Source organism: Ursus maritimus, unplaced genomic scaffold (assembly GCF_017311325.1).
Source record: "Ursus maritimus isolate PB19 unplaced genomic scaffold, ASM1731132v1 scaffold_2, whole genome shotgun sequence".
In the NCBI taxonomy this organism is placed as follows: domain Eukaryota; kingdom Metazoa; phylum Chordata; class Mammalia; order Carnivora; family Ursidae; genus Ursus; species Ursus maritimus.
In genome coordinates, this window is record NW_024424452.1 from 81,791,897 (window position 1) to 81,818,829 (window position 26,933).

The following is a 26,933-nucleotide window of genomic DNA, read 5'->3' on the forward strand; positions in this document are numbered from 1 at the left end:
AGTTAGGAAGTATTCCCTCCTCTTGTGTTTTTTGAAAGAGTTTATAGAAAAATTAACATAATCCCTTATAAACTTTTAGTAGGATTCACCAGTGAAGCCATCTGGTCCAGGGCTTGTTCTTGGGGGAATATTTTTATTAGTGATTGAGTCTCTTGTCTTAGGTCTAGTCAGATTTTCTATTTCATCTTGTATCAGGTTTGGCAGTTTGTGTCTTTCTAGGAATTTGTCCATTTCATCTAGGGGATCTAAGTTATTGAAATACAATTGTTCATAGTATTCTCTATACTCTTTCTCTTTTATACTCTCTTATTCTCTTTTTTAATCCTGTGAGATCAGTGTAATCCCTCTGTCATCCCCGATTTTAATAATTTGAACTTTCTCTCTTTTTTTCTTGGTCAGAGTAGCTAAAAGTTTAATTTTTTTTCAAATATCCAACTTTTAGTTTTCTCGATTATTACTGTTTTTCCTCTTTATTTCATTTATTTTCACTCTAATATTTATTGCTTTCTTCCTTCTGCTTGCTTTGGATTTAGTTTGCTCTTCTTTTTTAACTTCTTAAAGTGGAAATTGATTTGAGATCTTCCTTTTTAATATAGGCATTCACAGCTTCTAAGCACTGTTTCTGTTGTAGCCCATAAGATTTGGTATGTTGTGTTTTCTTTTCATTTACATCAGTTTTTATTCTAATGTCCCTTTTTTTTTTTTTTTTACCCATTGGTTATTTAGGAATGTGTTTTGTAATTTCTAATATATTTCTAAATTTCCCAAATTCCCTTCTGTTACTGGTTTCTAATTTCATTCCCTTGTGGTTGAATAATGTACTTTCTATGATTTTAATCCTTTAAAAGTTATTGAGATTTGTTTTATGATGAAACATATAGTCTATCCTGGAGAAAGATCTATGGGCATTTGAAGAATATGTTTTTTGTTGTTGTTGGGTAAAGTATTCTATAGGTATGTCTAGTTGGGTTATGGTGTTATTCAAGTCTTTGGTTTCTTTGTTGATGTTCAGTCTAGTTTTTATATTCATTATTGAAAATGAGGCATTGAATTTTTTGCTGAATTATCTATTTCTTTCAATTCTGTCATTTGGCTTGTATTCTGAGACTCTATTAATAAGTGCAGAGATATTTGTAATTGTTTTGTTTTTTTGACGGATTGACCCTTTTATCATGAGATTTCTTTTTCTCTAGTAACAATTTTTGTCATTTGCTGGTATAATATAGTAAAATTAATTACTATAATATTTTGTCTGATATTAGTATAGTTATTCCAGCTTCTCTTTTCTGTTTACATGGTATATTTCTTTCCATCGTTTTATTTCCAGCCTAGTTGAGTCTTTGGATTTTAAGTGTTTGTCTTATAGAAAGCACAAAGTTGTATCAGGTTTGTTTATTTTTATCCATTCTGCCAATATCTGCCTTTTAATTGGAGTGTTTAAGTGTTAATCTTATCGAAGATCCTTTGCATGTGATAAGTTGCTTCTCTCTTGCTATTTTCAAGATTCTCACTTTGCTTTTGACTTTTGATAATTCGGTTTGGTTTGGTTTTTATGCCTTTGAAAATCATAAATGAAACTGAAGCTGTTCCCCCAAATTGGCATAAGTTAACCCCTTTTAACCAATCCCCTATCTGTAGGAAAACTCTAGCGCTATAACCAACTATTATAAAAAATAAACAGCCTCTGTGTTTTCACTGTATAAGCTGTTCTAAAATATAAGAATCCTCCGAGCCTCATTCTACCATTGGTTTGAAAGCTCCCAGTTTGTGAACTGTTTTTATATGCACAATAAACTCTTGCTCATTTAACTTTTACTATTTTAATGATCTGGTGATCTGATTTAATTTTATTTGTTTTTTTTTTTTACAGTAACTAATGCATAAATAGTGGATTTACTGTAAGGATTAAATAGGCAAATGAATGTAAACCCCAATAACAGGGTCTCACTTAATGCTACTATTTTTTTTTTTGAAACTCACGCTCAAAGGGTGGTAATGCTACTCCCATGTATGTCACATTGTTGTTTTTTTATTGAGGTTAATTGACATATAGCATTGTATTAGTTTCAGGTATAAATCTAATGATTTGATATTTGTATACATTGTGAAATGATCACCACAATACGTCTAGTTAACATCTGTCATCAGACATAGTTACAAAATTCTTTTTCTTGTAATGAAGACATTAAAAATTTATTCTTAGCAACTTTCAAGCATACGATACAGTATTATTAACTATTGTCGCCATGGTATACGTTATATCACAATGACTTATTTGTTTTATAGCTTTGACCACCTTCACCCAGTGTACCAGCCCCATGTCCCACCATCCCCACAACCACCAGTCTGTTCTCTGTACCTTTGAGCATGTTTTCCTTTTGTTTGTTTTATTTTTTAGACTCCACATATAAGTGAGATCCTACAGAATTTGTCTTTCTCTGTCTGACTTATTTCACTTAGCAAAATGCTCTTGAGGTCCATCCATGTTGTTGGAAATGGCACAGTTTCATTCTCTTATGGCTGATTAGTATTACAGGGTGTGTGTGTGTGTGTGTGTGTGTGTGTGTGTGTGTCTGTGTCTGTCACATCCTCTTTATCCATCGATCCACTGAGGGACACATAGGTTGTTTATGTATCTTAGCTATTGTAAATAATGCTGCAATGAACCGGGGGGGGGGAGGGTGTATACCTTTTCACGTTAGTGTTTTTGTTTTCTCAGATAAATACCCAGAAGTGGAGTTGCTGGATCATATGGTAGCTCTATTTTTAACTTTTTGAGGCACCTCCATACTGTTTTCCATAGTGGCTGCACCAATTTACATTCCTACCAACAATGCATGAGGGTTCCTTTTCTCCACATCCTCACCAACACTTGTTACTTCTTTGACAGTTTGATTTTGACATGGTTAAGGTACTTGAAGTTTCTTGAGCTTTTTGGATGTATAGGTTAATGTTTTTCATCACATTTGGGACGTTTTCAGCCATTATTTCTTTAAACAGTCTTTTGTCCTTTCTCTCTTTTTCTTCTGGAACTCCAATTATGTGTATGTCGTACGCTTGGTGGTGTCTCACACACGTCTTTAAGTTTCTGTTTATTTTTCTCATTCTTTTTTCTTTCTGTTCCTAAGACTGGATAATTTTAGTTGACCTATCTTCAAGTTACTGATATTTTCTTCTGCCTACTCACATTTTCTGTTGAGCTCCCCTACTGAACTATTTATTTCAAACCCAGAATTTTGATTTGCTTCCTTTTTTAATAATTTGTATCTCTTATTGATATTCTTTAGCTGGTGACATATGATTCTTACAGTTTTCAGGGTGCCTGGGTGGTGCAGTCAGTTAAGCTCTAATTCTTGGTTTCAGCTCAGGTCATGATGTTAGTCGCACTCTGCACTCAGTGAAGATTCTGCTTAAGACTCTCCCTCTCCATGTGCCCTGCCCCCCACCTCACTTGTACTCTCTCTCTCTCTCTCTAAAATGAATAAATATTTTTAAAAATTCTTGTACTTTTCTTTAGTTCTTTAGACATATATTTCTTTTAATATATTTGAAATAGCTGGTTTAAAGTCTTCATTTAGTAGTCCAATTTCTGGGCTTTTTGTGGAACAGTTTTTATTGATTGCCTTTTTCCTGTGTATGCCATACTTTCTTATTTATTTACTTGTCTGGAAATCTTTTTTGAAACTTAGACATGTTAAATGATGTGACAATTCTGAAAATCAGATTTTCTATACTCCAGAGGGTGTGTTTTGCTGTTGCTGTTTGTTTGTTTATTGGCTTTTCTGGACTAAGCATGTTTTGTTATGTGTGGCCACTGAACTCTCTATTTAGTTAGCTTAGTGGTCAGCTTGTGATTGGGCAGAGATTTTTTTTTTTTTTTAATGCCCAGAACCAATAAGTCTCTCAGTCTTTGCCAAAGATTCTGTGTGAGTGTTGGAGCATTCCTTCAACACTAAGCCAGGCAGTTGACAACCCTCCCTTAGTCTTTAGTTCCTGCTTTTTCAGAGCCTCAAGGTTAGCCAGAGGCTCTGAAGATATATGGCCTTTTGGGATCTTTCCTAAACATGTTCACACAATGCTACATATGCATATGACCTTGTAGGTTCCAAGGAATATGCTGGAGTTTTCCAAAGGCCCTATAAACATTTCATTCTACAGATTTTTAAAAAAATTTTTGGTTAACCCACTGTTTACCTCAACTGTTATCTACCATGTCAAGCAGCTGTAAAGTTATATAATTGCCTCTAGTTGTTGTCAACAAATATATCAGAGTAGAAGGCTTTTCACACTGCGGGAGCTCCAAGATAGGTCAAATGAACATAGCCTTGTCAGTGGGGTCTTTCAGAAAATCACCAGACAGATGAAATCATGACGGATCTCAGGGAATGAGGTTTTGAAGGTGTTCCAACCCTGTTTTGTCCCCTCCAGGGGCTGGCAGGCTTGTACTGTTCACCACAATTGGAAGCGATTGTTTTCTAAAACCACCACAGAGCTGGAGGAGGACACGTTAAAATGTCACAAAGTTTTCTGTTCTTGTTGAAATTCAGTGGGTTTAAATATATATATATATTATGTATTTTTTATATTTTATATATTTTAATATATTTTATATTTTTACTTATATATAAATATATATTTATATACATTTATATATATAAATATATATTTATATACATTTATATATATAAATATGTATATTGCTCTCTCTGACAAATAAATAAAATCTTTAGAAAAATAAAATTTAAAAGTAAGTTCAAAAGTATAAAATGTTTAGGGGCACCTGGGTGGCACAGCGGTTGGGCGTCTGCCTTCGGCTCAGGGCATGATCCCGGCATTATGGGATCGAGCCCCACATCAGGCTCCTCCGCTAGGAGCCTGCTTCTTCCTCTCCCACTCCCCCTGCTTGTGTTCCCTCTCTCGCTGGCTGTCTCTATCTCTGTCGAATAAATAAAATCTTTAAAAAAAAAAAAGTATAAAATGTTTAAGACAGCAGCTTTTTTTAGCTTTCAACTCTGCCATCCCTACAGTGTGACCCTCATCCTCATGGTCTAAGATAAGTGCTTGAGCTCCAGCTTTCATATCTGCATTCCAAGAAACAAGATGGAGGAAGAGGTGAAAAAGCACACACACCCTTCCTTTAAAGACACTTTTCAGGAGTTACACATGATATTTCGGGACATAGTCACATAGCCACACCATGTGTCCATCTAAAAACTAAGGGTTTATTAGTAAGAAAGGAGGGGAGCTAGCTGTCTCTGCCACATGCATTTAACATGTGAAGAAACTGAGGTTTCGAGTAGCTCGGTCATGGGCTCAGGGACCCCCAGGCAGTATGGAGTGGTGGCAGGACTCCAGTACTGTGGCCTACCTCTGAAAGCTGTACCTTTAGCCACACTGATTCAGGGAAGTTGAATAACTTGATGAGGTAAACCTAGTTGGCAAGGACAGGTATGTCTGGCCCCAATAATCATCCTTTTTCCATTTTTTACCCCAAACCATCTGACTCTGGTGGGCCGCCAGGAGGAGTGACAAAAAATAGACCTCACTGTTAAAGCTGAAAATGCCCGGTAGAGGTGCGTTAAGATGCTAAGTGAAGTGCATTGAGCGTCCTTTAAGCAGAGGACGAGCACCTGAAAGACAGCAAATGAAAGAAGAGAACAGACCATCAGATGAGAAACAAACGCTGCAGAACTTGTTTGCTTTCTGATGTGAGCTTATGGTGCTAGTCAACTACAGCTGTGAATCATGATGAAGAAATCCGGATTGAGAGTTGTGATTTTGAACAGAACTGTAAATATATTTTGCTGGCCACCAGTCTCTGGGACTCCCGGCTCCCCTCCAACCAGGCCGTAGTTTTTATTAGTTCTTTCCATTCACATCCAGCTCTGGATGGGTTGAAGCCCAGTTAAGCCCAGGTCAGAAGATTCCATTGGGGGCGCCTGGGTGGCGCAGTCATTAACCGTCTGCCTTCGGCTCAGGGCGTGATCCCAGCGTCATGGGATCGAGCCCCACATCAGGCTCCTCCGCTATAAGCCTGCTTCTTCCGCTCCCGCTCCCCCTGCTTGTGTTCCCTCTCTCGCTGGCTGTCTCCATCTCTTCAAATAAATAAAAATAAAATCTTAAAAAAAAAAAAAGATTCCATTGCATCCTCCCAAGTTGTAAGGGAACAGACAAATCCCAGTGCCTGCCTTGACTCACCCATTTCTTTTCTTTCTTTGTCAATTCTAATTTTTCTTCACCTTGGATTGTCCTAAAGCTGAGTTCATTGAGACCTCAATCAGGTCATATTGTAATTACAAATTCAGAACAGGTTTTCTATTCCACCAGCGTGCTTTTTCACGGTGCTCACAGAGGATGCTCTCACTGAGCGGCCATCAATGGAATTGCAGTTTGATAACCAAACAGAAGCGCAATTGAAGCTGTGGTGACTAAATCAGCCCCATTCACAGCCACCCAAAGATAATCCACTATTCCCTGTGGTTTGAATCCATCACAAAGGAGGAAAAGAAAAAAGGATTTGGTTCTAGCAATGGGAGTAATTCTAAGCTTATCTAATGGTGTATGTTTGGGTTACTGAAGTTAAAAAAGTCATGGTTGGACCTTGAGCCCCATAGGAAGCTGCCACCTGTCCCCTCCTCTGCCTCTGGAAGCCTCGTCACTAGCACACAGCAGATCCCCATGCTAAGAGCTCCCCCGCACACCCTGTCCTGACACTTCAAAAATAACTTCTGCTCATACCTTCCCTTCACTCCCATGCGTGTGCAGACACACACACACACACACACACACACACTTGCAGGAATAGCTCCAGCCTCTATCTTTGTCCTCCACTTTGAACTTTTTCTCAGGCTTCCCCACTGGTCTTCCTTTAGCTTCATACCTGGATTCTTTCTCTATACAACAAGGTTAACAGATGTCTAAATACTTTATTTGGATACAGTTAGAGATTCACATGCAGTAGTAAGAAATAATACAGGCAGATACCATGTGTTCTTTACCTGGTTTCCCCCCAGTGATAACATCTTGGAAACTGTAGTACGAATGTCGACCAGGATACTGACATTGGTGCAATCTCCAGACCTTATTCAGACGTCCCCCGTCTTACCCGCACGCATCTGTGTGTGCACGTTTATTTACTTCTGTGCTGTTTTATGATGCGTGGAGGTTTGTGTATCAATCACCATCTCTTGTGTTACTTTTGATAACTCCACCCACCTTCCTCTTCTCCCCCCTCCACACCCCAGCCTAACCACGAATCTGTTCCCCATCGCTATAATTTTGTTGTATTCAAAAATGTTTTATAAATGAACTCATAACATATGTAACCTTTTGGGATCAGTTTTTTCACTCAGCCTAATTCCCTCGGGATCCATCCAAGGTGGTACATATCGGTAGTTGGTTCCTTTGTGCCTGAGTAGTATTCCAGGGTATAGATGTACCACACTTGAGTTCACTGGTTGCGCACTGGATGTCTGGGTTATTCAGGATGTCCGGGTGCTTTCCAGTTTGGGGCTATTCCAAATAAAGCTGCTAAGAATATCCATATACAGGCCTTTGTGTGAACGTAAAACCTATGTTTTTTTTTCCTCTGGGATAAGTGCCCGAGTGCAGTTGCTGGGTCATGTGGTAATTGCATTTTAGATGTATAAGAAACTACCACATGTCCTCCAGAGTGATTGTACCCACCAGCAACGTGTGCGTGATTGAGCTTCTCTGCACCCTTGCCAAAAATTGATAGTATCGCTATATTATTTTTTAATTTTCGCCATCCTCATAGGTGCACAGTGAAATCTCATTGTAGTAATTTAATTTTTTAAAAGTCTATTTTAATATTTTAACTTTTAATTGTTATTATTTGCACAGCTTTCATATATTTTTATTTTGCAGAAGCTCATTTACTACTGAATGTGTGAAGTGTTGAAAAATTTCAAATAGTGTTTCACATAATATCATTTCACTCATTTGGTCACAATTTTTTTCAATAGGCCAAGAATTCTCTCAGCGCCTGCTTTTCAGATATGACCTGCTGCACAACATTGAAACCTTTTCAGTAATTGTCGACTCAAAGTCAACATGACATATATGGCATGAATAGTGTAGTTAAATGACTATTCCAGCCCTCATGGGCCTATTTTTTAAAAAATATTTTATTTATTTATTTGAGAGAAGAGAGAGAGGGAGAGAGCATGAGCAGGGCAGGGCGAGGGGTGGGGGACCGAGGGAGAAGGAGACGCAGACTCCCTGCTGAGCGTGGAGCTCTGTGCAGGGCTCGATCCCAGGATCCAGAGATCATGACCTGAGCCAAACTGAGGCACTTAACCAACTGAGGCACCCAGGCATCTCCCCTCAAGGGCCTATTATAAAGGGAATTGCTTTGTCCATATACCAATTATGTTTCTGTATTTATTAAATATTTTCCTTTTTCTTTTTTTAAAGATTTTATTTATTTGAGAGAGAGTGTGCAAGCAAGCGGAATCAGGGGGCAGAGGGAGAGGGAGAAAGTGTCCTAAGCAGACTGCACTGAGCCCTGTGTTGGGCTCGATCTCACAACCCTGAGATCGCGACCTAAGCAAAACCAAGAGTCAAAGGCTTAACCGACTGTGCCACCCAGGCGCCCCTATAAGATATTTTTCTAATAAAAAAATTAAGCTATGAAAAATAGACACCTGGCAATTTCTCTTCCAGCCCTTGCAGAATGAGAACCCATTGCAGTTGCCTTCTTGATTCCTCAACTCTGTGCAAGCCACGTCCATCCCAGATTTCAGGCCATCATACCTGCACCTCGGGGGAAGAAAGAGGTAAGAGGGGAGCCTCAGTGTTCCAGGCTCCTATTTGTCTGGGAGAGAAATCTGACATTTTTAGCAGAAGAGTAAAATGTTTGCTTTGAAAAAAGTGGAGACCCAGTTGCCTGGATACTGTCAGGAATGCACATCATCAAATCTGTGGGTGACCGGTAGTTGCTTTGTCCCTATTTGAGTGTCCAGCATGTTCAGGGGAAAATGAAACAGCTCTAACAAATGACCCACACCTGCCTGGGCTTTCTCTGTGGGCCTCTGGGTGTGTACGTGTGTGTATCACACGCCCACACATATGCATGTAATGAATAGCTTCGTGTAAAAACTCTGCAACAAACATCAATTCTGTAAATTACCAGGGAGTCCTAATTGGGTTTGCTAGCAAAGCTACTTCTATAAAGACTATAGATAGTAGGCACATGCCTCTGTAAGCAGTGTAGCTATTTCTTTTTTTAATAGGGGACTCTCATGTTACAAGGACATCACAGATTACTGAATAATTTATTTAATGGTAGATTGTATGAGCTTCAGTCTTTGCCAATGAGCTCATACCCAAATGTCTAAAGAAGATAAGGTGAGCAAAAGCTAGATCTCGGACTTGGATGGGCTGCTTATTTTTTTTTATTAGATATGTATGGCTATCATAGCTATATATACATATTTTACTTGATATTATCTCCGCTTCAAAGGTTGTAAATAGAATAGAGGCACCACTTTATTATTGACATGAGCTAACTCATAACAATGCATTCAACACGCAGCGCTGAGAGATACAGAATAGAATGATGACCTTGCCTACGCTTGGTGGTTTTAACAAAGGACTGTGATATATCGGGGAATGTTTGTTCTCTATGAAAATATAGGGAACCAAGAGAGGGCAAAATTCAATAAGAGGATGTTAGATTTGGAAAATAGAGGCAAGAAAAAAAGATTTGGATGGCTATTTTTCTGTGCACCCCTGTTGTTAGCTTTTCAATGATATGGAGTTTAAAAACAATGACTTTTAAGCTTACAGATCTTAGTCAGTTTGCCTATATATATAGCTCTCAGGTGAGCAGAGGTGCCTTGGAAGATGGGTACACTTTTCTGTCAAGTGTAATTTTGATAAAGGTTAAATTTGTTTAAAAAGAAAACTTAAATTTGGGGCACCCGGGTGGCTCAGTTGGTTAAGCGTCTGCCTTTAGCTCAGGTCATGATCCCGGGGTCCTGGGGTCAAGCCCCACGTCTGGATCCCTGCTCAGTGGGGCGTCTGCTTCTCCCTCTGCCCTCCCCTCACTCGTGCTCTCTCTCTTTCTCTCTCTCTCACTTGGGTAAATGAATAACTTTTTTTTAAGAAAGAAAAAAGAAAATTTAAATTTGACGACGGGACGATAGCAAAAACCTGGAACAGGCACATAACATAAGAGGGAATCTATGTGTCCAAAAAGTGTGTCAGGAGGTACTTCGTTTCATTAGTAATAAAGAATGAGATATCCCTACACACCCACCTGACCAGTTAAAATTTTCAAGTTTGCACATAGCCAGTGCTAATGAGAATGGAGAATACTGGGAGGGACTGGGGGTGGGGAGTCGGCATTGAAGCAACGATGTTGGAAAGTAGCTACTGTCATCAGCTGAGGCTGAAGATTCACACACTTCTTTACAGTTGAAGAAATGCCACTATGGGAAAATGCCCTATGCAGCAGGATATATACAAGAATGTTTATAGAGACATTGTCCCTAATAGTCCCAAACTGGAAACACCCAAATGTCCACCCAGCATAGGAAGGACAAGAGCTAGAGCCACTTGCGACAGTGGGGATGAATTTCACAAACATTAAGATACAAATACACAGAGTGAGGGTTCGTTGATAGAGGGTTCGTGAACAGGCAAAACTAAATTCTATTGTTTAGGGAAATCATTGTAACAAAAGTCAAGATAATGGTTACTGTTCAACTAAGGGAAGGATGGTGAGCAAGAATACTGCACAGCAGAAGCATTCTCTTTCTTTACCTGGCTGTGGCTCCGAGGGGTTTCACTTTATCCTTATTTACTAAACTGGATACTGATGTGTAATGCACTTTTATGTACGTAGGTTATAGTTCACACTTACATGTGCATGCAAAATGCTTTCTAACTATACTGTTCCAGCTGAAAGATCAAGATTTTTTAAAGCAAACTCCCAAGTTCAATTTAGCATCCTTAACAAAATGAACTTGAAGTTTTCAGTTCAATTGAATGAACATTTCAAACAATAAGCCAGATCTTCTACAGAGTTCCACATGAGAATTCTGTAATGCCTGCTGGGAGGACGGGGGGATGAGAGGAGGGAGTGCTGGCCGCCAGAGCAGAGGCTCCCTTCCAGCCAGCCCTGACCCTCAGCAGCTGTTTTCCTGGGCAATTCTCTGGGCCTCATTCCTCATCTGTAAAGAGGATCAGACCTAATTAGAACTCCTCTGAGAGTCTTCTAGAATATTCTTGGGATTTCTCTGTGGGAACTTAAAAAAATTTCTTTTATAAGAAATTCTTTTCATTTTGACAAACATCTGAAAAATACAAGCATCGTCTGGGTCCTCTGTAGGTCCACGTTGGAGCTCACGGTGCCCGTATCACTCTGGGTTTATGACCATGTTGAAGCCAGATGTGCTCTTTCGTCTTGAGCCAGTAAGAAGAAGACATAGGTGACCTCAGTGAGCAAAGTCTGCCATTGCCTAGTGACCTCACGAAAGGCTCACAACCAAAGTTTTCACAGTAGAAGGGACCGTGTTGCATGAGATTTGAGCCATGGGACGATGCCTGACCCAAAGAAGAGACTAGGCACTTGCGTAACAAAGCAAGGGGCAGTTTCTTCCGTAAGATCGTGCCATCTGTCTCATTAAATTAATGGGTTAACTTGTATTGGTTTCATATTTAGTTTGTCAAAATCATGAATTTGTCTTGATTTAGTAACTGTAGAAGTTACAAGCCTATGGGATGTATGCCCAGTTTCATGTTTATACACATTTAGCTAACAATCTTAAAAAGCAATTTACATCAACACTGAAATCCTCAGAAAGCTTTTTCTTGAGAAGGCACCACACGTCATTTGAATTTCAGTCTCACTGAACCCCATGAACGCCGCTGACCCTCCCGTGATTCTGTGTCCAGTTTGGAAATCAAGCCCTTTCCCGAGCATGTGTCAGGGTGCCTGGGATCCAGCCCCTGTCGTAAGGAGCAGTGACTCTCAACTGCACGCGATCTTGCCTCCCAGGGACACTGGAAAGTGTCTGGAGACGCTTGCGGTGGTCACAGCTGGAGCGGGGGGGCTAGTGAGTAGAGGCCAGGGATGCTGCCAGCCATCCTACAGGGCACACAGGTCAGCCCCCCCATAAGAAAGAATTATCCAGGCCATCACCAGTAGTGCCCAGGTTGAGAAACCCTGATCCTGCTCTCTACAACTTTAACTTCTATAAGAAGCAAATCTTATGTGTCTTTTCCCAGTTAATCAGAGTAAGGCAGTAGTGTTCCCCTGTAACTTATCTCTCACAGCACCTGTTTCCTCCCACACAGCAGAAACAGGCAAGCATGCAGAAACAACCCCTCAGGCGTGAGTTCAGTTGCACGACTGGCTTGATTTAAGGAGGGAGGTTTAGAGGGGTCAGGCACTGGGCTGTGCTTTGAGTCAACCTTATTCCAGGTCCTCCTCTGTCGGGTCCTGGTCTGCCACCTACCTGGAGTGACATGGTCTGATGTTTACAGCCAGTCTCCGGAGGGAATGTGCTCTCAAGTGATTCCCAGAGGAAACCCCTGGAAAAACAATATTTGAACAGAAATGGTAATAAGAGCTTCAAACAGATCAGAGTGGTTCAGACATCTGAGAAATCTGGATCACTCTCCAAAGCCGCTCTAAGGGCCCGCGTAGTTGTGTGACAATGTGCTTATAACGTCTTCTGAGAACGTCTATCCCCATGCTGTCTATCTCCACATCATCAGTATATTTGTTCATGTAGATCCTGCTGTATGTTCCTAGGTCCTATCTCCTCCCCCATCAGAGTTTAAGTCTTGTGAATAGAGCCTCCCATGTCTTTTGTTGGCACTGGAATACCACCCGGCATGCTCAGCGCGGTGGCCTGCTCCATGGGTGGTCAGCGCTGTCAATGAGCTACGAGAAAACAGGCCGGCTGGGATTATGGGTAATGGTTTCCCAAACATTGCCGGCCATCCTCTCCAGCCCCTCGTCCTGTTCACCTGTTATTCTAGTCACCAGACTCCAGTCATAACCAGCCTCTCAGCTTTGGAAGCGTTAGAATCTATAGCTTTCTCCGGGCAAGAAAACAGCCCTTGATCTCCAGGACCAGGAAAGGGAATGTGCTCTTCCTCACCAGGTCTGGGCAGGCTGCCCAAGGTAGAGTTGGGGCGGGGGTTCTGAGCACTCCTCAATCTCTACCCCATCTGGCCTCCTCCCCACCACACTGGTACCACACCAAGAGTCACTGAGACCGCTGTGGGCAAGTCTCCGTCCCTCCTTAACAACCAGTGATACCGGGCAGCTGACTGGATGCCCCACATCCTGCCTAAAACCAGCGCCCTGCCCTTCCCCCACCCCTTTTGAAAAAGAAAACAAAATCCTCTAATGTGTAGTCTTTATGCCTTCAGCACAACACATGCGCCCCTGGGGGGGATGGCAAATATGGCCCTTATTTCCTGGCCCGGACTGTAGGGGTCTGCTCAGATCCCACAGCTGAGAGGAGGCTGGAGCTGCCATGGGGGCCCTGCCCGCGGGCACAGGCATCTCGGCTCGGCACACAGCCTGCACAGCTCCTGTCACTGTGGGCTCTTTGGTTGACACCCCTCCTCCAGGTGCCTGGGTCCTGCACACCTGGGGGCCTGCGTGGCTCAAGGCTGCTCGCTGGAATAAGCACACACACCGTGGCTAAGGAAGAAAGCAAACCGAAGGCAAGAGAGGCTGGCCATTGGCTATGAGGGCCTGAGGCCGGACCACAAAGAGGAAGGCCCATCATGGGGTCAGAGGTCAGAAGGGTGCTGAGCACAGCGAGTACTGCAATAGGAGACAGGAGAGTTGAGATGCGTCAGGTGAGTCCCTGAGCAGCAGCAGGCTGGGGGCTCTTTCATGGGGTCCGGTGAGGTTTTAGGTCTAGGGGAGGGCAACGAAGAGGGAGATGGACTTGGGAGCATCAAGAGGATTAGGCAAGATGGGACCGGTCCATTTTAGCCTGATTTTAAATCTATCATGTTCAGACTTGGTTATGGGGAAGGCAAGGAGCAGTTGTGAGTTTTCCCTGACTTTACCCCCATGCAGTGGTGACCTGGAGCCCAGTCTGGGACACTGAGAGGGCCAGCCAGATTCTGCGTTAGCAAAAGCTGGGGGGGGGGTCCCCAGCTCAGCAGTGGGGAGAGCTAAATGTGGCCCTTCACCTGGCGGGAGCCAGACCCAGCTTTAGCCTGGGAGGGGCAGGTGCAAAGTGCGTAGCCTGTGGCCCCATCGGCCACACCAGGGCCACTTCTGTTTTACATCCTGCACCTGTGCCGATTTGCATGTCTCAGAGCTGGCTGGCTTGTTCTGAGGCGGAGAACATCCTAGACTCTGACACGGGATTCCATGTTCACTTGGCAGCAGTTGGCTCCCACCTCTTTTCCAGCCCCAGGAGCAAAGCGGCTCTTCCGGCGTCTCTGCCCGAGGAGTGGGCCTGGGGAGGGGCATAGCCTGGCGGAGGTCTGAGTCTGGGGGTGTAAGGCGGGAGGGATGGTGAGACCCGACTTGCCCTGTGAGCCGCCCACAGTCTAGTCTGCAGGAGATCCAGGCCCCTGTTTCCCCTTCCCCTGGCTGCCAGGCTTTGGTTCTTGTCCTGGTGGATTAGCTCGCTAAACAGAGGTTGGACAGAGAAAACGAAAGGGGAAAAATGGGGAAATTAATAGCTCTGGCAAAAGGTCTGATGGAGAAGGAAGTTAAAACCAATTAAGCAAATGAGATTTCAGTTATCCCGTACACTCTCTGGCCTTTCCTGATACATAGCCCGGGGTCAGAGTCAAATGTTGGATGGCGGCACAAAGCATAGTTCCCACCCATCCACCTGTGATTTCTCTAGTCTCAGCTTGGAAGCTGGTGAGCCCAGGGCTCAGGGTGTCCCCCGGGGCTGACACCACGGGCGGTGTCATGTGCCTGACCGGCATGCGGGCCGCAGGACAGGAAGCTCTGTCTTGAAGAGGACGGGCTGGAGTAGTGGCCACCGCAAGGAGCGTGTGTGGTGTCCAGCCGGCGCCGAGGAAAGACACGGGGATGGGCGGCAGGAGGCGAGTGCGTGGAGGAGGCAGAGAAGCGTCTCTCCTGCGTCAGGCTCTGGGAGAACGCCGAAGTCCTGAAGTCTGGCCCCGAGGGACTACCACATTTTAGGGGAGCATCAAGGAACAGATCTGAGTGATGGGAAGAGACCAAACCGTGAGAGCCCCCAGTGTCCCTCTGGCAAGAAGTGTAGATCTTGCTGCCAGGAATCTCAGGCCTAGAATTCTCTGCCAGTGGCCTATCCCCTTTCACCCTATTTATTCTGCCTCTGCACTGGACCAGGTCATTCAAAAGAAAATGCAAAGACAGGCTGTGAAGTTCCAGAAAGAGTCTCTGGGGCTCCACTTAAAGTCACGTGAGCTGCAAACCCGTAGGAAATGTCAAAAAAGGTACAAAAGGAAGAATGAAATCTCTTCTGCATAAGCAACTGCTCCCTTAAGCTCTATTAGTCTATGGGACGTGGGGCAGAATTATTGTTCCCATTTGAAATCCAGTTTCTACCCTGCCTGTAATGGGTCATCCAAACCCATCTCCTGGCCCATCAGAACTACCTCGCTCTCAGGAGGTGACCATCGCTGTCATGGGCCTGAAGCTACGAGTACAAATCACGCAACACTGGCTGACTTCCTACCCAGCAAACAGTCTATCCAATATGACATAACACCCACACCATATACCTTTGGTGTACAGCTGGTGACTCTCTGGGAACATGGAACTACAACTCAAGTCACCTTAGTCCCTGAGTGTCTGGCAATAGAGGGAGAGTCCTAACTGGCTGGGCAGTTAAGGGGCCGCTGAGAGCACAGTTTTCTGTAGCATGCTCCAAGTCCAGTGTTCAAGTCAGCCGTGACTTTGAGGCGTTGACGCGGTCCCCTCTGGTGAACCCCCTGACGAACCCCTGTTCCCTCAGATCTCTGGCTTTGCTGGGGGGAGGGCCTGCAGTGGATGTGTTCTCACTCCCACATGTAGCGCTCCAGCATCAAATCCTGAGCAACAGGAGAACCACCAGCAATCACGGTTTCTCTGCTAGAACCCTGAGAAGAGACTTGGCATTTTTACTTTGTATGAACCTGGAGTATGTTGAGAGGAATAGAGGAAATGACCTTGGCATGCCCTGCTAAAATGGATTTCCTGGAGAGTCATAAATCTAAGTGACAAAATCAGTTAGTGCACGTGCGGGCCCTGTTAGAGAAGACACTGCGTGCCTGAGGGCGGCAGGTTTGGGTCTCCTGGTGTGGGGGGCTGAGACACAGAAGTGGGGGGTGGTCTGTCTGAGACAAGGGGCTGATGCACAAATACAACATGGCGGGGAGAAACACCAAAGAAATGGGCCTTCAAAATGACCATTTCTCTTTGGAAACTGTAAAAGTAAGTAGTCACGCTATTTGGTCTCCACCTGACGTGGCTTTGTCTCCTAGCCCAAAGACACGGAGAAGTGCTGGGGCCATGCAAACGTGGAAAAGCCAAGCAAAGGAACATTTCACATTTATATGACTTTTTACAGCTGCTCTTACCCACGCGGTGGCACCTGCTGCTTGCATCAGCCTCTGAAGGAAATATGAATTATTTTCTTCATTTCACAAGTAAAAACCGTGGAGTCTGAGAGGTTCAATGACTTCTGAAAAGCCACACTCTTTGTGAGTGGCAGAGTCGGGATTCGAACCTGGGTGCTCTAACTTTAAATTCGGGATGCTTGCAGTGATGGCAGTGTGCCCAACAGAGCATCCTGGGAGAAGAAGGGGGTCCTGCATCCATGACCCCACTCAGATGGGAGCAGCCCTAGTTTCATTGGCTTTATCAATTGGTGCTCCGGTCAAGATTAAAACAGGTAAAAGGGACGCCTGGGGGGCTCAGTCGGTGAAGGGTCCAGCTCTTGATTTTGGCTCAGGTCATGATCTCAGGGTGGTGAGATCAGCTTCGAGTTGGGCGAGTTGGGCGCCATGCTCAGTGGGGAGTCCGCTTGAGATCCTCTCCCTCTGCCTCTCCCCCCACCCTGTGCACGCACACGCATGCACGCGCTCTAAATAAATAAATAAATAAATAAATAAATAAATAAATAAATCTTTTTGAAGAATAAATAAAATAGGTTGAAAAGTCGCTGTGCTCTGCCATGATGCCTCCAGTGGTTGGAATGTGTACAAGGCAAGGAGGTGTGGAGAGAGCAGGTCAGGCAAGCTCCCGGATGCACGTGCTCTGGACTTCCGGTCTTCTCTTAGGGCAACAAAGAGCTGAGGCTTGTCAGTTTGGGGAAGTACGTCCTGCCTGGGCATCACAGGGTCAGCCTCATGGATCTCGTCCAAACAAGTCTACAGCCCTCAGCAAACTCTAAGTTGCAAACGGCCCAGGTTTAATGAGCTGGTACAGCCCCGTGCCTGGTAAGCAAGACCTCCAGGCTCCTCCATGCCTGGGCTCAGTGAAATGCATGCTTATCCCAGGGGTCGGCTTATGCTGGGGCACCACCTCTTCCTGCTGAGAGGCCACGTCTCAGGCCATCGGCCTGAGTCCTGAGACCTCCCAACAGTTTGCCACTTTCTTCCGAGCTTTTCTTTCACGTGGCTCTGCTGCTCTCTGACTGCTGTTCGGATCTTCCGGGAGCCCTGCATTACACCTGCTAGCTTCAGCCTCTCCAAATGAAGCTGCTTAGAAGTGGCCTCCCTCTCTCACCAGGATTCCGAGCTGGCAAATATTCTGGCTTACCAAGGGCCCCCTGGAGCTGTGTGGAGTCAGGCAAATCATTTAAGATTTGGTTTTGACCCTTTAACCTGGACTATTAGAGAGCTGCTTGCTACAGATAAAAGATTTGTCTCAGGTCTGCCTCTGCTGATCATTGTGGTTGATGGACCTAAATGCATCCTTTTGTTCCGATTTTACAGAGCATTTACTGCTTGGTTTTGTCATTTGTTTTCACATCTCTCTTTAAACTACGTGTGATAGAAAGAAGTCAGACCTGGATATAGGTCTGCACTTACATACTGTGTGATCTTGGACAAGCTGCTCAACCTCTCTGATCTTCCGTTCTTCATTTATACAAAGAAGATCATACCACTGCACAGGGTTGGTGTTTGTTTTTTAAGTGAAGAATGAATGAAATAAACCTGTACAGTGCTTAGCAGAGTCAGATTTCAATAGATGCTAGTTTATCCTTTCTCCTTAAGGGTAAAACCCAAAATTTACCCACATTTGTTTTCTCAAAATCTAGTACAGCGACATACATAACATACTCTCAGTAAATGTTTGTTCATAGTATGAATGAATAAATGAGTGAATCAAGAGGGCATGCATGAAATTGATAGGCCAAAGGAAAAGTTGCCAAAACAAATAAGAGCATTAGAATTTAAGGAGTGAGAAATATATCAAATGCTCCAAAATGTACATACAAATATGTTCATTGTTGTATTCTTTATAATAGCAGAACTTTTGAAATAACCTAAATGTTCAACAAATGGGACTGGGTACATTAATTAAGGTAGTTTAATATAAAATTCTATGCAACCATTTTCAAAATGTAGATTTTAGAAGTATTGTTCCATAAAAATATCCAAAACATATTTTTAGGTGAAATAGTATGTTATAAAATTGCATTCCTGTAAAACTATCTATTTATCTATAGTTCAAAAGAAATGCCTAGAAGAATATTAAAAGATAAGGATTATGCTAGATGGTGGAATTATGTAATTTTTATTTTATATACTATATTTTTCCAATATTTGAAATTTTCTAAGTATCACTCTTATAATCAGGAAAAGAATTTCTTTTGGAAAACCAAAACACACAAAGGGTATGACAATTAGTGTTAGGGTTTTTTTGGTTGTAAGTGCCAAACCCACTTTAAATTCACTTAGAGTCAAGGGCAAATGTGTTCGGAAGACTGGTATGACTGTAGGAAGGTCAAGATGTGAGCAGGCCTCAGGAAGAGCTAGAAGCGGAGCCGGCACACTGCACCTCTGGCGTGTGGGTACCCTTCCTTCTACTGAGGCCTCCTTCCTTCACGTGGCAGGAAATGCCATCTTGATGAGTTCAGAGCTGCTTGTCTCCACCGCGGAGAGAAAATGAGCACTGTGCTCTGTGGTCCCTAGGTCATGAATTCCAAAAATATCCTACAATTGGCCACACTGGATCAGACGTCCATCCCCTACCCAGTTGCTATGCCCACGGCATGGCGGTGCTGTATAATTGGTCCAGCTTATGGCCCATCTCCATCCTTTGGCCCATCAGCGTGCCCAGGGGGCAAGGTCCTGTCAGAAGGGCTTGAATAATAGGTTGAGAAATGATTGTCCCCTTCCCCCTACACCCATCTGCTATGAACTGATATTTCCTCGCACGTGACAGGGACAGGATGGGACATTCTGAGTGTGTGGGCTTAATTTCTGTCTTCAGAGAAGGGCAGGGGAAGGCTGGAAGTAGGAGGTGGCCAAGATTGCACTGAGCATTATCAATGTCAGAAACAATGAGTGAGCCTCTTGACATGTCCCTGTGCTGGTGTGAAGATTCATCTGAGTCCTCAGAGAGCTGATAGCTCAACTCAGGGGCTACGTGCTGGATGGACAGAGGAAGTAGCTTCCTGGGCACCTTCCATCACTTCCATATAAGCAAGGAGAAATAGATCTTCTAAAGAATGATGCATTTTCTTAGAGTGTCGAGCATAAAACAACCAGAGCTCGATGAAACATGCAGTGGTTTCCATCTCTCTGTGCATTCCCTGCTTCATTTACTTACTTAAGAGATGGAATTTAATTTCTTTCCAAAACAGAGTATGTCCAGAAAATACACACTTTAAAGCACAGTAGGACTACATGATATCATAGCTTCCTGTTCTAACGCAGTTTGGAATCAGTTACTGTGAAGGAAGGGGATCATAGCACCGTGAACCCCTGGTGATCAAGGGCTATACTTTAGCCATCACTGAGCCCCAGGGCAGTGCTGGTCCACAGCAGGTACTCAGAGATTAAGGGTGCTCAAAAATCTTACGGTTCCTTCTTAGCATATTTGTTTCTTTGGGCTTCTATTGTGGTTTTTTTTTTCTTTCTGCCTTTTTTTCTGTGTAGCAAGGATGCTATACATTGCCCCAAATCTTGTGGTTCCTGCAGGAAATAATTTTCAGAGGCACGTTCTTTGAGCCTTTGCAATGATGTTCCCTTTCACCTTGTTCTGTAGCGTTTCCCCACAGAATTCATTGTTTACCCTTTTACCCATCCTTGATCAAGGTAAGATCTATCCTCCTACCAACAGAGAAGCTATTTGGACTGCCTTGGGTTGGGCTCACTGTCCACTTGAGCACTGGCTGAATTTTAGTTCTGTAGATGGCAGTGGGTTTGTGGGTATAACTCCCAGCCCACTATAAGCAATTATCTCATTCTTGTGGTGGGTTTAATCCAGCCTCCCAGCAAAAACATTGCCCTGGAAGCTCTGCTGGTCCTCAGTCTATATCCTTTTGCCCTAAAACAATATAGCACAGATGACGTTCTATTTCTAAGGTACACAAAAGGATTTTAGTATGGCATCGTATGGAATTACATGTCTCATCCCTTGATAGCACTGCAGTGAGAGCACATTAGAGTACATTTTGTTTATACTGAAACTGGGCAATCATTGAGCACTGAGGGGAACAAAAAGAGTATTTTTCTTTTTCTATTTAGTTATAAAGAACTACGGAATGAAAAAATCCACCAAAACCCATGGCAAGTCTGGCAACATAGGTCCCCATTTCCATGGTCATGTATCATCACTATGCATTATTTACCTTGCTTTTCAGCATGAAATTGATTTTTAGTTGCAAGTAAATGGCCATGCATCAACAGGTGCCTCAATGGTAAGAACATTTATTTTTATTAAACAAGTCCAGAGGCACAGTGTCACTGGGAAGGTCTAATCATGTCATCAAGAGCTCAAGCTCTTGCTCTCCTTCACACTCTGACTTAATAGGCACGTTGCTCCTCATCATCATGGGTACTGCCTCATGGACTTGACGCGGCTGCCTTCGTTCCAGGCATCACATCCATATTCCAGATAGGAAGGAGGAGAAAGGGATGACAGCAAGCTTTTCTTCAAGTCTGTCCCTTTTATTAGAAAAGCAAACATTTCCTGGAAAACTCCCAGGTGACTTTTATTTTATGTCTCATTGGTCCCAGCTGGTAACATTTCACTCCTAGCAGCAAATGAGGATGGAACAATGAGCAGTTTACAAAGAGAAATTGTACAGGCATGATGAGACAGAATTTACCAGTCTTAATTCATTCCCTGCGTTGAAATATACTGCTGCTATGCATCCCCAACCTCCACCACCAACCGAACAAAATTAGTGCCGTATTCGCAATGACTACTGACAGCCAAGGACAACCTTGGCAGCGTTATTTTTAGCTGTAGTGATGGTGGCTGTGGGACTGACCAGTGCTTTTCTAAGATAAAGGTACTTTGAAAATAGTGAAATGACGTATGGTTTTCACGAATTTGCGTGTCATCTTTGTGCAGGGGCCAGGCTAATCTTCTCTGTGTTGTTCTAATTTTTGTAAATGTGCCGCCGTAGCGAGCATGAAATGACATATGGCTTTGATCACTGATAAAAAGTATGAAGTCAGCAGAACTGAATATTACCTAGTTTAACATACTTACTGACAGCTATGGCTTAGTGAACTCAAGAAGACTACAGAGGAATCAAATCAGATAATATTTATACAATCTTCCTTTCCAAAAGCAAGCAGTTTCTGAATCCAACATATAAGGAATTATAAACACTGTTTGCATTGATGATTCAAATTTCTCTGAGTAAATTCTGAGAATCACAAACTTCAAAGATTGCTCGCTAGTCTATATTTCTACCGAATTCAGAGTGAAAAGTACCTCTTGGGTTGTGGCTTCCTCTACCCAAGCAAAGACTACAGAGGCCCATTGCCTCCCCCTATTTCTTCCCCTTCCCGTTATTGTCTCTCAAGCTCACCCCTTAGTAAGGTTAATTTTGGTATTAGAGGTCTTCTATTAACATTCACAAGGTGGAAGGTAGGGAGCTAAGGTGTCCAACCATCCTAGATTTCCAGGACTGAGGCTTTCCTAGGAAGTAGGACTTCCGGTGCTAAAGCCAAAACAATTCTAGGCAAACTAAAATGGTTGGTCACCCTAGGGATTATCACCAACATGAAAGGGGGTAGAGAGAGAGGCGGTTTGAGAAGAAGGAAGGAGAGGGAGGGAAGACCTGGGAAGCCAGGGCTGTTCAACCCAACTTTAAATTTTATGGCTTTTCTTTCCATCTTAATAACTAGGATTCCTGCACATCAACTCACCAGTGATACTTGAACCCAGCATTTCTTTAGGTTCGTTACTCTTCCAACCTGTACATAATTGCCCAGTTTTACCTCCCACTTCTGTCCTACTGTAAATATGTTTCCCAAGCCCTATTCCTGTTCACCAGATCCAATGGCATTGTAAGTGAATGCTATGAAGCCCTCTCTGATCCAACACATAGCAATGATGGAGAACATAGAAAAAAGAATTTTAAAAGTCATAGCGACACTCAGGGCACCTGGATGGCTCAGTAGGTTAAGTGTCGACTCTTGGTTTCAGCTCAGGTCATGATCTCAGGGGCGTGAAAGCAAGCTTTGCATCGGGCTCTGCGTTCAACGCAGGCTCTGCTGGAGGTTCTCTCTCCCTCTCCCTCTGCCTCTCCCACTCGTGCATGCATGTGCTCTCTCTCTTTCTCTCTCAGTAAATCAATCTTTTTTTTTAAAAAAAAGTCATAGCTAGACTCAAAACTGAGATATACATATATCTATCCATCCACAGTCCTGGAACAGAATCAAAATGTGAAGCAAGGAGGGCCTGCCAGGCTCTGGATCTGGTAGTAGGTGGTAGGAGCCCTGAGTCTGGCTTCTGCAGATAAAAGCACACCAGAGGGTAAAGGTGCTCCCAGGGAGGCATGGGAAACAGAGTCACACTCAGAGCTCACAACCAGAAGCTGGGGCGGGGCTTCCCTAGCTGGAAGCTGGAAAACTGCTGCCTACCACTGCCCGAGGTGTAGCTTAGTGTTTTGAGAGCCAGACTCGAGCATAAACCCCACAAGGAGGAATACACAGAGAAAAAGAAAGGCAGGGGGAAAAAAAATTCCTACATATGATGATCCTGTAAACCCAACTACAGAATTCATGAAGAGATCGAATGCCAGTATAAGGCCAATAAAATCAATAATTGGTTTATGAGTTTTTTCCAGAAAGAAATAATAAAAAATTTTGGAAAAGACTTAAAGATACGTGCATTTAGCATCCCTGAAGAGATCAGTGAAGGCATTATATCCTTACAAAAGATCCATGCCGGTGATATATTATGCCATTAAAACAGACAAATGAAATAAATACAGGTGGATATAAAATTAGAAATTATGAAGAAAAGTACAACCATTGAAAAAATTTTAAAAACTCAATAGGATAACTTCTAAACTGAATGTAGTTGAAGAGAGAATTAATAAATTGGAATTGAGGAATTCACCCAGAAGATAACAGCATCAAAGGAGCCATAGAAATGAGACAGGGGGTGGCAGGTGTTATGGTTATGGACTGGGGGCTCAGGAAGGGCTTGTCAAAGGTGACATTTGAACAGCTGCCTGACCGAGAAAGGATGCGAGTGATGTGAACATAAGTAAAGACGAATCACAGACACACAGTAGTAATAATACCTATTTGCCAAGCAGCTGTAAGAATTAAACAGCATGCAGAAAAGCACCAAGCCCAGAGCCCGACGCATAATTTATAACAAATGTTAAGCCGCTCTGCTTCCCTTCCTAAAAACCTGAGTGGAAAGAATAGAATTTAGGGGCATCTGCATGACTCAGTCAGTTCAGCGACTCCCTTCGGCTCAGGTCATGATCTCAGGGTCCTGGGATGGGATCGAACCCCCATTGGACTCCCTGCTCAGTGGGGAGTCTGTCTCTCCCTCTCCCTCTGTGCTCTCAATCTCTCTTTCTCTCTCTCTCAAATAAATAAATAAAATCTAAAAAAAAAAAATAGAATAGACTTTAGCTTTTTGCCTCCATCTGAGGGGGCTTTGGCCACTTCTGCTCCAGCCCAGCATCATTCCCAGGGGACTCGAATTGGCTGATGAGTTTTGGTTGTAATAATGGAGGATTCAGCTCTTTGTGACAAAGCGGCTGGAACATTGTCAGCTGTTCATATGCTTGTTCTCTCCGTCTGCTTCTCTCCCTTGAGAACAAACTCTATTTTCCCCTCTAGCATGAACAAGCTAGTCATGTCCAAAATGCAGAGATGACATTTTAATATATCCAGGCAGCCTGGCTAGTCGTTTCTCTGCAAACTCTCAAAATTTCCTCAGCACTGGCTCTAAGCACTTTTCTCTGTTCCCTCTTGTCTGGAGCCTCGAAAGAAGTCCTGACAGAGGTCACGAAGGGGGGAGAGACAAAGCCACCCTCATTCTGAGCATTGAGCCTTTTCAACTCGCAGGCCCCTGACGGAAACATTCCCTAATGAAAAGAACAAAATAAGACTCGTTCACAGCGAACAGCAACAGAATGTTCCATCTGACAGAGAGCTGCTTCTTGGAACGTGGGAATCTGAGAGACTGGATTGCATTCAAAGAAAATGCCCCTAGAGAGATAAAGAGCAAGTCCTGGGGGCTCAGCAACATTCAAGATTCCTTGCGTGAAAGGGGGGTGGGGTTCCCTGGCAAGCCCTGGGGGGGGGGGGTATCCTGGAAACTGAACTAGGCTGGGATGTGCGGCTGATGATCAAGGACGTTGGGCGTAGCATCTTCTTCCTCCCCTGAGCAAGACCCAAAAGCACAAAGGAGAAGCTGGAAGTGCCGTGTGTTTGTTTTTCTAACCAGGAGCGAGAAAATGTGTCCCACCCTCTCTGAGTCCCTGGTCAGGAAAAGGTTGTTTGCAGAAGGAAAGAAGGAAGAGGAAGAGGAAACATCCCTTTTTGCCGAGCATTTGCTCCCAGGGGCGAGGCAGGCTGAAGGACTCTCTGGGTGGTGGTCCCAGGAGCCCCTCGGCTTCTCAGTCCCCCCCTGCTCTCTGGTCCAAGAGCCCACGCTAGCAAGTCTGTAAAAAAAAAAAAAAAAAAAAAATCAGTCTTCCCCTTGTTTACTTTGAGGCTTTTTTTTTTTTTCTTTTAAAAAAAACTGCACATCTCACCAAGGCTGAATTATTGAAAAGAAAAACAGTAAGGAACTGAGTGTTGCAACTTCGGGGCAGTTGGAGGTAAATGTTTGTGCTTGGACAGAGAAAAATAACAGGACGTGGAGGGATGCACGGTGGGATTCTAAGGTCTCCCACATCCCACAGCGCAGGTTTCCAGTGAATCTTCTGGAGGAGAAGAAGAAGGAAAAAAAAAAAACCCTTAAATTTGCATCACATTAAAAACAAAAGAAAAAATCAGATGCTTACGGTGAGAATAGAGAGGAAATTATTGCACAACCAGCAGAATGAGCGTGATGTATTGTGGCTTTGGGTGTCTTCACATATGTTCGGCTTCTTTGTCGGCTGTACTTGTCCATCACACACACACGCGTGCACACACATACACACGCGCGCGCACACACACGCGGCTTAGAATGCCTCTTGATTAAGATCTCCGTCCCTGTGGATGGCAGGCAGGAGAGCCCTCAGACAGAAAACTTCATATTGAGAAGGGACACCGTTCCATAATCGGTATTCCTTAGGCAGGGTCCCTGCATCGCAGTAGCCCCCTCACTTATCTTTCGATTAAATTCACGCAGGAACCCATCGCTGCAAGGGCTCATGGATGCCTTTCCCGGGACGGTCACCCTGCCCATACCTCGGAACAGCTGCCTGCCCACAGAGACGGCCACAGGCTATACATTTGAGTAACAAAGTGCGTTGTAAGTTCATGGTTAAATCCTTTTTAAAACTAGTTCCTCGTTCTAATTAGAAACACCGCGTTGATCTATTTTCTTTTCTTGTGCTTCAATACATATGGTTTTAACAAAAAATCATCTACTCCTTAAAGTTCACCACCTTTCCTCATGTGATCCCCAGCAAACCACAGCCCCTTGTGACAGCCGGGAGGGTGCTGAGGACAGATGGGACTGTGACTGCTCAGTATTTTCTAAGGGCCTTGCAGGCCACATACTCTCATCATCAATCTCCCGGTGCCTCGGCCTTAATTTTTAAAAAGGCCTTTGTTCCAGACCCAGGGCTCAAGCACGTATGTCCGTGACTCGCAGAGAAGGAAAGACTTGGGAAATGGAAGCCCAGAAAGGAGACTACCCACTCAGTACCACAGAGCAAAATTGCAATGAAGCCAGACTAGAAATGAATTCACTGGTTCCAAATCACTTTTTTAAGAAGCACATTTTTTCGTAAAGATTTTATTTATTTATTTATTTATTTATTTATTTATTTGAGAGAAAATGAGAGAGAGCAGGGGGAGGGATAGAGGGAGAGAAAGAAGCAGGCTCCCCACTGAGCAGGGAGCCCAATGTGGGATTTGATCCTACAACCCTGGGATCATGACCCGAGCTGAAGGCAGACGCTTAACCGACTGAGCCCCCCCACCACCCCTCCAAAAGCACATTTTTAAATTAGACTACATTGAACATCTGTGCGTGGGGGTTTATTTTGTGCAGTGCTAGCTACGTGCAATTATAAGGTGCCCATTAAAAGCACAATGTGGAGCAGAAGCAAATAATCCAATTTATCTATCGAGTTTAACTAGGAATATTGATTTGAATAGCTAATAATTTGACACCGGATGGAAAAATTACTGTGCCTCGTCTTGGACAAGACTCAGGAATGATCATCACTCCCTTGTCTCCTGACGAAATCAGTAGTGAGTTTAGCAGCTGCTCTGTTATTGTAATTCAGCTACTTTATTTCTGTTTTAATCGGAGCAGATTACTTTTGACCAAAGGAGCATCT

General features: G+C 43.6%; 1 non-coding gene across 1 annotated transcript; it reads right to left on the reverse strand.

The window, feature by feature from the left end:
* Positions 1–21,478: 21,478 nt before the first annotated feature.
* On the reverse strand, positions 21,479–21,585 carry LOC121104125. Its single transcript, XR_005836495.1, has one exon. It is a non-coding gene; the product is annotated as a U6 spliceosomal RNA (small nuclear RNA).
* Between the last annotated feature and the right edge of the window lie 5,348 nt (positions 21,586–26,933).